General features: G+C 49.6%; 1 protein-coding gene across 4 annotated transcripts in view; it reads left to right on the top strand.

Annotated features, from left to right (window-relative positions):
* Nucleotides 1–12,072, top strand: part of SETD1A (SET domain containing 1A, histone lysine methyltransferase) — a 1,694,645-nt gene that overhangs the window by 32,746 nt on the left and 1,649,827 nt on the right. For all 4 annotated transcript variants that reach the window (XM_069651930.1, XM_069651928.1, XM_069651929.1 and 1 more), the window contains exon 2: nucleotides 4,223–4,271. The gene's annotated coding sequence lies outside the window, so the exon portion shown is untranslated. The remainder of the gene's footprint in view (nucleotides 1–4,222; nucleotides 4,272–12,072) is intronic.

The following is a 12,072-nucleotide window of genomic DNA, read 5'->3' as shown; positions in this document are numbered from 1 at the left end:
CGTGCCCTCCACAAGACTGGCCCAAACACCTTCAACAGAAACTCAACCGTTAACAACCCAACAGAAACCTGCAATGGGTCACCGCACTCCTTGTGATTCCCTCCCTTCAAATCAACAAGAATAGGGGAATCCTCCTTATCCGTCCAAGCCCCCTCAATTTGGAGCACAATCCCCCTTTGCATCTGCCATAGAGGGCCATCTTGCCTGCTGGAGGGCCCTCAAGAGATGGCTTTCCCTCCCCCTCATCCTGACGAACCCATGCCACACTTTGGGATACTTAACCATCTCGCAGGTTGACCGGGAGAGCAATGAACCTGCCATGAAAGGTAAAGGGCAACGGAGAGAATAAATGCCAGCAGACCACAGGACAGAATCCACCCCACATCTACGAAACCAGCCAGGACACAGGGGCACATATCGCACTCCAGGCTTACCGAAGATAGCCGAAGGCACGGCCACCCACCCACGCTCATCCACTTGCATACACTACTTTAAGACAAGTTGCACAACACCTCTGCCTTAAGAATACAGCCACCCCCCACAACAAATATTAGGTCTAGCTGGACTCGGGAGTCTTGCGTACTCTCCAGACTTCCTCACAGCACTCATCCACATGCCAGCTTGAGATGGGTAGCTAGCAGAAACGTGGCCACCCCGTTTGTATTGGTTAAAATGCACACACGCATTCTTAACTCCTCTGATGAATTTCCCATACCTTGGACTTTGGTCCCCTGATGGCGTTCCCCTACAGCGCGTTGAGTCCAATCAATGGGAACAGGCCCTTTATAAATGACACATTACACTACTTTTTTTGGACTAACTTATTTGACAGGAAAGCTAATTGTGGTATTTGAGCCATATTTGGACAAAATCCACCCATCCGTCTTTTGCACGTACACTACTTCTAAAGTTAAGACAACATCCTCAATATCGTGTGTGTTACTTTCAAATGGAATGATCAAGGCACTGATGATTGTTCAATATGTGGCTTGGGAAATGAACAATGGCTCGTTTCATGTTTTTAATGTATTAGTTACAGGATACCTCGGGCTAAATACCTGATGCTATTTCTTAATGTTGCTAACATCCGTCGCATAGAACAAGCTTTGATTCTGGTCAGACAGAGTACAGGAATTTTGCCACATTATGTACAATAGACCCATATAGTGCCTGGCGCATCGGAGCGAAAACTATTCAAGCGCCCTGATACATGTTTTGTATATAAACACCAATGAAGATCGAGAGGCTTTTTTTTAGAAAGGGGGCTATTTGTTTTAAACATATTGTTGTTTTTTAAATTGTTTTCTTTTAACCAGATTTGCCCATTTTCACGTGTTATTGTATATCATAACCTCAAATTATTTGCATTCGATATGTTTAATGAATTTTTAAATGTTGATAACATGTATATTTTGTATGTATGGCAAATGACATTTCTTCAAATAAAGGCATTATGATTACTTTTTGGGCAAATGGCTAACCTATGGCCGTAGATACCAGTCTGAAGTTAATACGTGGATTGGAATGTTCAAGATACTGAACGGATTAAACAGTTCTATAATTTATATGCTAAAACTAATCGTCAAGTCTCCTTTCTTGTCTATCTTCTTACCCTGGTATCCAATTAGAGTAGCCCCAAGAGTGCCCCTTGAAGTTTCAGAAGTAAGGGTGGCACTAAGAAAGTGGTCCTTCATCGTAGTCCCGGGTCAATGATGGCCTACCTGTCTTTATTTAAGAGCCTAGGAATGTTTGGACTGAGTTTTTACAACTGGTTTCAATTCAATGCGATCAGTGTCTACACTACCCAGGTCATGAAATCAAGCGGTTATCTGCCCTATATAGATGAAGGGTCAGAGACACCTACCAATCTCTTGTAGGCCCATATCCTTACTTGACCCACAATGATCTTTGGTAGGGTAATCCTCTCCAGATTGCAAAATTGATCGATAGCCATAACATCTTTGCTGCTACTCAGTTGGGATTCCGTGAAGGACTGTGTAACGCTGAGCAGGCTCTGAATATGTGCTTCGTTATATCTAACATTATTCATCTTAAACGTGATGTTCTTTGTTTCCTTAATATATGTGCACTCGGCATTAGCCAGTGTTAACGGGGACAATATTTGGCAGGGATTGGGCTCAATGTGCAGCCCGGATGATTTTTAATTAACATGCCGACTTTTCTGTCTTTCTACACACCAACAACAAAACGTGTATTCGGGTATGAATGGGCACTGTACAGAATGGTTTGCAGTTTGCACTGGTGTTCGGACTGCTGCGTACTTGCACCATTGTTTTCTCTTTATATTAACCATCTGTATAACTATCTTGTAGAATGTGAAGCAGATGTACCGACCCCAGCTCGGCAGTATGTAAAATGCTAGCCTGTGTTTATACATTCCTTATCGCCAGAAACCCATGTTCCCTGCAACATTTAATTAATGCTTATGCTGCTTCTATGGGAAACATGGACATGTCATTAACGCTTTCAAATCGGCACTTTTGGATTATCAATATGTACAAAAACCTATGGAACTACATGTTTTTAGAACTGGGAAAGAAACGGTCAAGGTTTGCTCAAATATTATTACTTGGATATACATTTAGTGGCAGGTTGAATGGAGAGTCTCACCTAGCGAACAAAGAAACAAACATACAAGCATTGGGGGCTTATCACGGTTTGCCAGACTATTCAAATCTCAGCCTGTTGATTGACTTGATGTGTAAAGTTTATTCTGCAAAAGTAAAATCTATTGCCAAATATCGGACAGCTTTTGGTTTCTGGTGTGTCCTACTTGCAAATTGAAGAAAATCGTTTCCTCAAATCATTACTTGGTCTACCGAACTCTGCCCCCACATTCCCGGTCTATGGTGAGCTAGGTCTAGTCTATTTAGAAGACAAAAGAAGACTAGAACCTGTGAAACATGTTGGTTTAGAATTTGAACTAATGATAGAGCAACTCTTTCACATTCATTCATTCATAAAGGCTGTTCTCTCCTCTGAGGTAAATGTTTATCACATTTTTTTTTGGTTGTCCCTTATTTGCGGGCGCCTCAGTCAATTGGGTTGCTGGGAATGCAGGCTGAACCACGGTAAAAGCCAGTATTTCAAGCAACCTCTGAGCTGACGGCACCCTCTCTGACATTTTCCGCTCGTCCCAATCTGTTTTTTCAAAGAAATACAGGCCATTATCACCCTGGGATGTAAACCCAGGGTGCTACCAGCCATAATAACGAGTTACCCGGCGCGGTCCGGGTAACTAGTCTTTATGGCTAAAATTAGGCCCCTTGTTTGGTGTATAGCTCTGGTTGTTTCACGAATGCAACAATCACTCCCAGCACTAACAGCCAATGATTCTGAAGAATATTAACTAATACCGTCTGCAAATCGTGAACAAATGGAGGTGGGAAAAGTGTGGGATCGTGCTAATGACGTTTTGACCACTAGTAGTACTTCACAATATCTTTTAAAGGAATAAACGCACTTTTTCTGATTACTACCACTGAGGGTCGTGATGGGCAAGTGGTCAACTAACAATGTTAATCTTGCAAATTAGTAAGGCTGTCCTTTTTTTTATTTTTTAAATTATGGTATACAGGAGGACATTTTGCACTTTCTATTCTTCTGTCCAATTACAACACTAGGAAGAAAACTCTCAAGTTGTTGTTAAACCAAATGGGTTTTAGACGACACAGAAAATAATTCCATTATTGTATTATTGGACAACCCCCCTTTGGTTTTTTGGACACAATTAACTTACCTATGTTGTGCATTAAAATTGAGGAATGAGTTGATGAATTTAATCTGCCTATTGTTATATATATATAATGTTTTATCTGAAATGTAAATGTATTCATTTTACTACTTTTTTTGTATTTTGTTATGGATTTAAAAAAAATGCAAGTTTGATGGATAATTTTCTTTTTATCAGAGTAGTTTTGTTTTTGCTGACTCTGAATGTATGAGCTATGGAAGCATGGGGCGAGGAGGCTTATGAATGTCGACCTGCCTGCTGTGGCAGTGGTTTATGTGAGGGGAGGTCGTATTGGGCTGATGGCATGGCAGAGATAAGATTGCATCTCCCCTTTGGGGAGAGTGGCGCATCTGCTCTGTGGCATGGGTCTCCGTGCAGCCCTCTTGTCTTGCACTTCTAAGCTTTATCCTTGTCCTGCATCTAATCTTGTCATTGAATCCTGACCGTTGTTTGTGTTCTCAAATGCAGGTTGTGCCAGCACTCGCAATGTGAGCTTCACAGGTGCCCCCATTGTTGGGTAAGTGTCCTTTTGTGAACATTATTTTCCAGTGTTTTTGTCACTGCTCACTTGTTTCTTCATTTGATGGCTTGTCCTCCATTATAAAAGAAGCCAACTAACTTGGGAAAGCCCTTTTGTTTACAGTATTCACTACGGTACCTTATATTGTACCAATGAAATGTGTACATATATTACACTGTATATTTGTTCTTGCGGACCTCGCAGGTCCGCATCAGGAGTAAACCAGTCTAAGTAAACACAGTATTGCAATGTGTCCAGGAGGTTGTTTTTATGTTGTGCCACTGCAGTCTTTTGGGGAGGGTGGGGTGAGGGGTTGCATGTTACATGAGAAGGTCTTTTGCAAGGTAAATAATGTTTTGTCATACATGTAGTGCTCCAGATAAGATTTTGAGATGGGGGTATTTTACGCATGATTTTTCAAATTAGAGAATAAATGCAAAAACAAGAGTAAAAATGAGTTTTCTCCTCTGCAAGAGAGTAAAACGTATCCAACACATATACCCAAAGAATATGTAAAATCGGACAAAAGAGTTGTAGATCAAAGTTGTCTGGCTTGCGCAGAGCCCTTCACGTCACATGCAAACGGCACATCCGTCTGAGCACATAGTAACAGCACATCACTCCACTTGATAATGGCATACATCCTCCCTGAACATGCTAGCTACATATCTCCTCTTGACACATACTAACGAGTATAACACGTACTCTGTGCACATGGTAAAGGAACATCTCCTATGAGCATTTTCAGAGGTGTGCTGTTAGCATTTGAAGAGCAAATTTGTCATTTGCATGTGTAAATTGCGCCTTTTCACCGTGCGCATGCTAACGAGCACATCTCTGCATATGCTAATGGCAGACATAGTTTTCACGTATTGATGGAACACGTTCTGTTTAGCAAGCCTGATATTTGCACACATTGACGGGACATATCTCTACCCATAGTAACCTCAAATTTCTTCTCTGCGCATGCTATTGGCACATCTCTTTTCGTCTGCTAATGGTGCATCTTCTCTGCGCACATACTAGTGGGACAGCTCTCTATACATGCAAGCTAAGTGCGCGCATGTGCACAGAGGGGATGTGCATGCTAACGACACGCCTTCTCTTTGCACATGCTAATGGGACATACCCGCCCTGCACATGCTAACTGCACATCCCATCCCTGCACATACTAACTGCACATCCTGTGCAGCGACGGGATGTGCAGTTTGCTCCACATCCTGTCTGTGCATTCTAACAGCACATCTCGGCTCTGCATGCCAATTGCAAATCTGTTTCTTCTCTGTGAGTGCTAATGTAGCATCTGCTCTGCCTATGCTATAATCGCACATCTCCTCTCTGCCAGTCTTAAAGGCAGGGCTCCCTTCTGCACAGACTAATGTTGGCAAAGCGCATGCTAAAGTTGCATCCAAAGAAAGGCTGGAAAGCTAGCGGGCAGGAGGGCGGCCTGCACTTCCCAAGTTTCAATTATGTTGGAGGGCTGACGCAGCCTTGGTGGGTGTGGCACAGAGGGAAGACCGCAGAGGAGTCACTTCTTTCTCACAAGACATGCAATAATGAAGAATAACCGTTCACACAAGTTACTATTGGTGCTGGAAATGGACAAAATGTACTGGGGCCAAATGTACCCGATTTTCTCCAGCATGGGGTCTGGCATGGATTCAAATGCTCATGAATATTCCCCGTCGTCAGGCTGGGAATCCTCGGTAAAGAAAATATCAGTTTCGTTTCTGAACTGTCTTTCTACTAGTAACCAATCGCTAGTCTCTGGATCATACTGCCCCCAGCCAATGACTTCCCTCTACCTAAGCCCCTCCTCTGGCAGCCATCTTCAGATTTTTACCGCACGTTCAAGTGTCAGGAGTCCTCGTGCTATAGCTCTCGAGCTTTTACTGCGTTTTGCGATTTTTATTTATTTATTTTTTGGGTTTTTTTTCAGAGAGTTTAATCTCTTTTTTTTCGGTCAATCGAGCCTCAAGCACCACCGTTTCTACTTCCGATCAACGGGGACCCGTTTCGGAATTTTCTACGCCCCTCAAGGGCGAAGTTTCATCGAGTCCCGCTTCTTGGAGGGTTCCAGAATATTCTTTGAGGCCTACCCCGCGTGGACATGGCCCAGGAAAAAGGGAGCACGACACCCGGATCCAAGCTGTTCAGGAGCTCCCCTGGATGCGAATTACAGACTGTCTTCAAGGAGGACGAGCATTCTAGATACCTCTACTGCAGGGGTGCACAACTGATTTTGACAGAGGGCCGAAAGTACCTTACATGAGGGCTATAGTGGGCCGAAAAGTGGGCGGGGCGGTAGGCGGGACATGTCAGGAGGCTTTTTCAACCCCCAATTTGTATTAAACACGTGGAAAAAGAATGTTTTTGAGGGGTAACGATTTTTATTGCATTTCAAACTTACATTTTGTACTACACATTTTCCATTGTTATCATTTATTTCGATTTAGTTATTGTATATCGTCGGTTTAATTAAATTATATATATTTTATTGACCCTTGATTGGACATTCCGTTATTTTGGACTGCTATAGTTTGCTGTTTGGCTTACCGAAGAGGAGTATGGCCTTCGTTGAGTCAGGTTTCCTCAAAAAAGCAAAGGATGTACATCTCCTAACTGTGCCTGTTTTAGCTTTATTATTGAGTTCACTCTTGGAGTGCAACACTATGCCCCATGGCTCCCACCCCCAACCAAACACTATGCCCCATGGCCCCCTCACCACCCCCAACCAAATACTATGCCCAATGGCTCCCTCAACCCCCAACCAAATACTATGCCCCATGGCTCCCACCCCCAACCAAACACTATGCCCCATGGCCCCATGACCCCCAACCAAACACTATGCCCCATGGCCCCCTCACCACCCCCAACCAAGTACTATGCCCCATGGCCCCCTCACCACCCCCAACCAAATACTATGCCCCATGGCTCCCATCCCCAACCAAACACTATGCCCCATGGCCCCCTCACCACCCCCAACCAAATACTATGCCCCATGGCCCCCTCACCACCCCCAACCAAATACTATGCCCCATGGCTCCCACCCCCAACCAAACACTATGCCCCATGGCCCCATCACCCCCAACCAAACACTATGCCCCATGGCCCAATTACCCCCAACCAAACACTATGCCACATGGCTCACACCCCCAACCAAACTCCATGCCCCATGGCCCCCTCACCACCCCCAACCAAATACTATGCCCCATGGCCCCATCACCCCCAACCAAACACTATGCCCCATGGCCCCCTCACCACCCCCAACCAAATACTATGCCCCATGGCTCCCACCCCCAACCAAACACTATGCCCCATGGCCCCCTCACCACCCCCAACCAAATACTATGCCCCATGGCCCCCTCACCACCCCCAACCAAATACTATGCCCCATGGCCCCCTCACCACCCCCAACCAAATACTATGCCCCATGGCTCCCACCCCCAACCAAACACTATGCCCCATGGCCCCATCACCCCCAACCAAACACTATGCCCCATGGCCCAATTACCCCCAACCAAACACTATGCCCCATGGCCCCCTCACCCCCAAGCAAACACTATGCCCCATGGCCCCCCTCACCATCCCCAACCAAACACTATGACCCATGGCTCCCTCAACCCCCAACCAAACACTATGCCCCATTACCCCCAACCAAACACTATGCCACATGGCTCACACCCCCAACCAAACACCATGCCCCATGGCCCCATCACCCCAACTAAACACTATGCCCCATGGCTCCCACCCCCAACCAAACACTATGCCCCATGGCCCCCTCACCCCCAAGCAAACTCTATGCCCCATGGCCCCCTCACCTCCAAGCAAACACTATGCCCCATGGCCCCCTCACCCCCAAGCAAACACTATGCCCCCTGTCCCTCACCCCCAAGCAAACACTATGCCCCATGGCTACCACCCCCAAGCAAACACTATGCCCCATGGATCCCATCCCCAAGCAAACACTATGCCCCCTGTCCCTCACCCCCAAGCAAACACTATGCCCCATGACTACCACCCCCAACCAAACACTATGCCCCATGGCTCCCACCCCCAAGCAAACACTATGCCCCATGGCCCCATCACCCCCAACCAAACACTATGCCCCATGGCCCCCTCACCCCCAACCAAACACTATGCCCCATGGCCCCCTCACCACCCCCCAACCAAACACTATGCCCCATGGCTCCCTCACCACCCCCCAACCAAACACTATGCCCCATGGCTCCCTTACAACCCCCAACCGAACACTATGCCCCATGGCTCCCTCATCACCCCCAACCGAACACTATGCCCCATGGCTCCCACCACCCCCAACCAAACACTATGCCCCATGGCTCCCACCACCCCCAACCAAACACTATGCCCCATGGCTCCCTCACAACCCCCAACCAAACACTATGCCCCATGGCCCCCTCACCACCCCCCAACCAAACGCTATGCCCCATGGCTCCCAACCCCAACCAAACACTATGCCTCATGGCCCCATCACCCCCAACCAAACACTATGCCCAATGGCTCCCACCCCCAACCAAACACTATGCCCCATGGCCCCCTCACCCCCAACCAAATCAGCACACTCTCAAACATGCACCCATACAGACCCAAACCCCCCAACTCAGCACACCAGCTCTGAAGCATGCACCCATACATGCATCTCAACATACACAACACAAACATCCAAAAACAAACATTCATGCACACCCGAACCCCCCCCACCCCCCAACTCAGCACACACACTCTCACGCATATACCATGCACCCATACAGACCCGAACCCCCCCATCCCCCAACTCAGCACACACACTCTCAAACATGCACCCATACAGACCCAAACCCCCACCCCCAAATCAGCACACACACACTCACGCATATACCATGCACCCATACAGACCAGAACCCCCCCCCCCCCCCTCATCCCCCAACTCAGCACACACACTCTCAAACATGCACCCATACAGACCCAAACTCCCCACCCCCAACTCGGCACACTCTCAAACATGCACCCATACAGACCCCCACCCCCAACTCAGCACACACACTCTCAAACATGCACCCATACAGACCCGAACTCCCCACCCCCAACTCAGCACACTCTCAAACATGCACCCATACAGACCCGAACCCCCCCCCCCCCCCACCCCCAACTCGGCACACACACACACACTCTCAAACATGCACCCATACAGACCCGAACCACCCCACCCCCAACTCAGCACACACACTCTCAAACATACAGGCCCAAACCCCCCACCCCAACTCAGCACACTCTCAAACATGCACCCACCCATACAGACCCGAACCCCCCCACCCCCAACTCAGCACACACACTCTCAAACATGCACCCATACAGACCCGACCCCCCCCCCCCACCCCCAACTCGGCACACACACTCTCAAACATGCACCCATGCAGACCCGAACCCCCCACCCCCTCAACTCAGCACACATTCTCAAGCATACACCATGAACCCATACAGACCCGAACCCCCCCCCCACCCCACAAATCAGCACACTCTCAAACATGCACCCATACAGACCCAAACCCCCCCAACTCAGCACACAAACTCTGAAGCATGCACCCATACATGCATCTCAACATACACAACACGAACATTCAAAAACAAACATTCATGCACATCCGACACGCCCCCCACCCCCATCTCAACATACACAACACAAACACTCAAAAACAAACATTCATACACATCCGACACACCCCCCCACCCCCGCATCTCAACATACACAACACAAACATACAGCAGAACAGACCCGACACACAAACACACAAACCACTTACCAGAGACGTGGTGGAAGGCAGGGAAGCTGGAACGCTGGCGAGGTGAGTGGTACTACGGCTGGCGTGGCCAGCAAGGCTGAAATGCCTTCCGGCATCAAGCCTTACTGGCCACACCAGCCGTAGTGCTGGCCCTCCATTGGGGCAGCACACACGCACTACGTGGCTCGTAGGAGTGACGTAGTGCGTGTGTGCTGAGCCAATGACGGCAAGTGTTTTGTCCGGCCCGGAAGACAACAAAGACTTTCCTAATGGAGGGCTGCCGATTCTGCTTGCGGGCCGCCCTCCATTAGGAAAGTCTTTGTGCCTAGCGGGCCGGAAAAAACAGCATGGCGGGCCGCAACTGGCCCGCGGGCCGTATGTTGTGCACCCATGCTCTACTGCCTTCACGAAGACAAAATGCACGTGGAGAAGGACTGTTTTTTGCAAGAACATGTCGTAATGGACCATGAAGGATCAGCAGTTCCACCTCACCAACTGGCTGGATGGGAAGAGCCCAGCAGCAGGTGAGAAGAGGTCCGAGCGGTCTTCTATGACGTTTTGAGGGCGCTCCGGCGATTGGGGGCCCAACAAAAGGCAAAGCACCGGGGCATTGGGAGCGGCGAACGGTCAGGCTCCTCGGCTGCCAGGCAGGGCGCACTTTCACCGACGCCATCAACCACGAGCCAGCGCTCTGGCTTGGGGGGAAAAGGAAGTCTGAGAACCAGGGTAAGCTTCGGGAGAAGCCCCGGTTGATCCCGACGGAGACAGCCCCCCCGTCCCCTCCATGGTGAAGGGGCCTCAAGCGCGTCCAAGGGCGTCAAGGCTTTGATTCACCCGGCTAAGGCCTCTATCGAGGGAGTCGTGTCGGCCCTGGCGAAGCCTGTGAAGGCTACCCCAGTAGAGACCACCTCAGGCTCCAGAGTTTCCCTGCCACCGCGGAGGGAATCCTCTTTTCAGCCCATGGATAAGACCCCCGTGAAAACCCCGGTGGGGAAAAGGGGGGGGGGGGGTGGTGGCGGCTATCACGGACACGGATACAGCCTCTGAAGAGGAGCTGGCTGAAGTCGTGAAGATCCTGGACAAGAGGCCCAAGGAAGTCTGGTCCCACAGAAGGGATCCCGACAAGGCGGACGAAGAAAGCGACGGTGATGCCGACGAGGTTCCCGTGGAGGCAGAGAATTCCTCTCCCCAACCGTTGCAGCCGATGCCTGGGCCACATGACAGCTCAGGAGCAATCTTGATGGCGATCCAGGCCTTGTGCACAGAGATGAGGACAAGATTGCCTTTACCCCCAACAGACGACCCAGCGGAGCCTGGACCGTCGGGAAGCCCTCCAAGCAAGCGCGGGAGAACTCGCCCCCCCCCCCCCCCCCCACCGCCCTTCCAGCCTACACGGCCCTCAAGGCCTTCATCTCCTTCCCCGGATCCCAGGGATGACACTGGAACAGAGACGGCTACGACTGGGACGGATGATGACGGTGGTGACGATGGGATGGGCCTTCCATCACTACCCTCCCAGGCTTCCCCGCCTGACGAAATTGGCTCCTGCCACGCCATGATCGCCAGGGCATCCGAGCTCTTTCAGCTCTCCCCGGTGGAACAGAAGAAGGAAGGTTTCCTCTATCAACGGCGTGAGGCCAAGAGGAAGACGGTCCTCTTGGTCCCGTTGCTTGACGACATCTGGGACGAGGGGTTGGAGCTCCTGAAGAACCCGTCCACGATCCCTGCCAAGAGAGACAGGTACGAGAAGAAGTACCGGGTCCTGGATTCCGCCTCTATGTGCCTTACAGCGCAGCTGAACCCGGATTTGGTCGTCTCGGCGGCGGCCAAAAAGAAAGCGGCGGGGGCGACGGCTTCAACTTCGACCTCCCCACCGGACGGCGAAGGGAAGAAATTGGATGCCATGGGACGACGATTAAAGTGGCCAACGCCCTCGCGATTGTGGCCCGCTACGACAGGGAGCTGTGGTTTAAGATTGCTACTCTGCTGGACTTCCTCCCGGACGACAAGAGGGCTGA

Source organism: Ambystoma mexicanum, chromosome 3p (genome assembly GCF_040938575.1).
Source record: "Ambystoma mexicanum isolate Mex_15411 chromosome 3p, UKY_AmexF1_1, whole genome shotgun sequence".
In the NCBI taxonomy this organism is placed as follows: domain Eukaryota; kingdom Metazoa; phylum Chordata; class Amphibia; order Caudata; family Ambystomatidae; genus Ambystoma; species Ambystoma mexicanum.
Note: the sequence above shows the minus strand (reverse complement) of the source record. Positions and strands in the feature narration are given on the sequence as shown.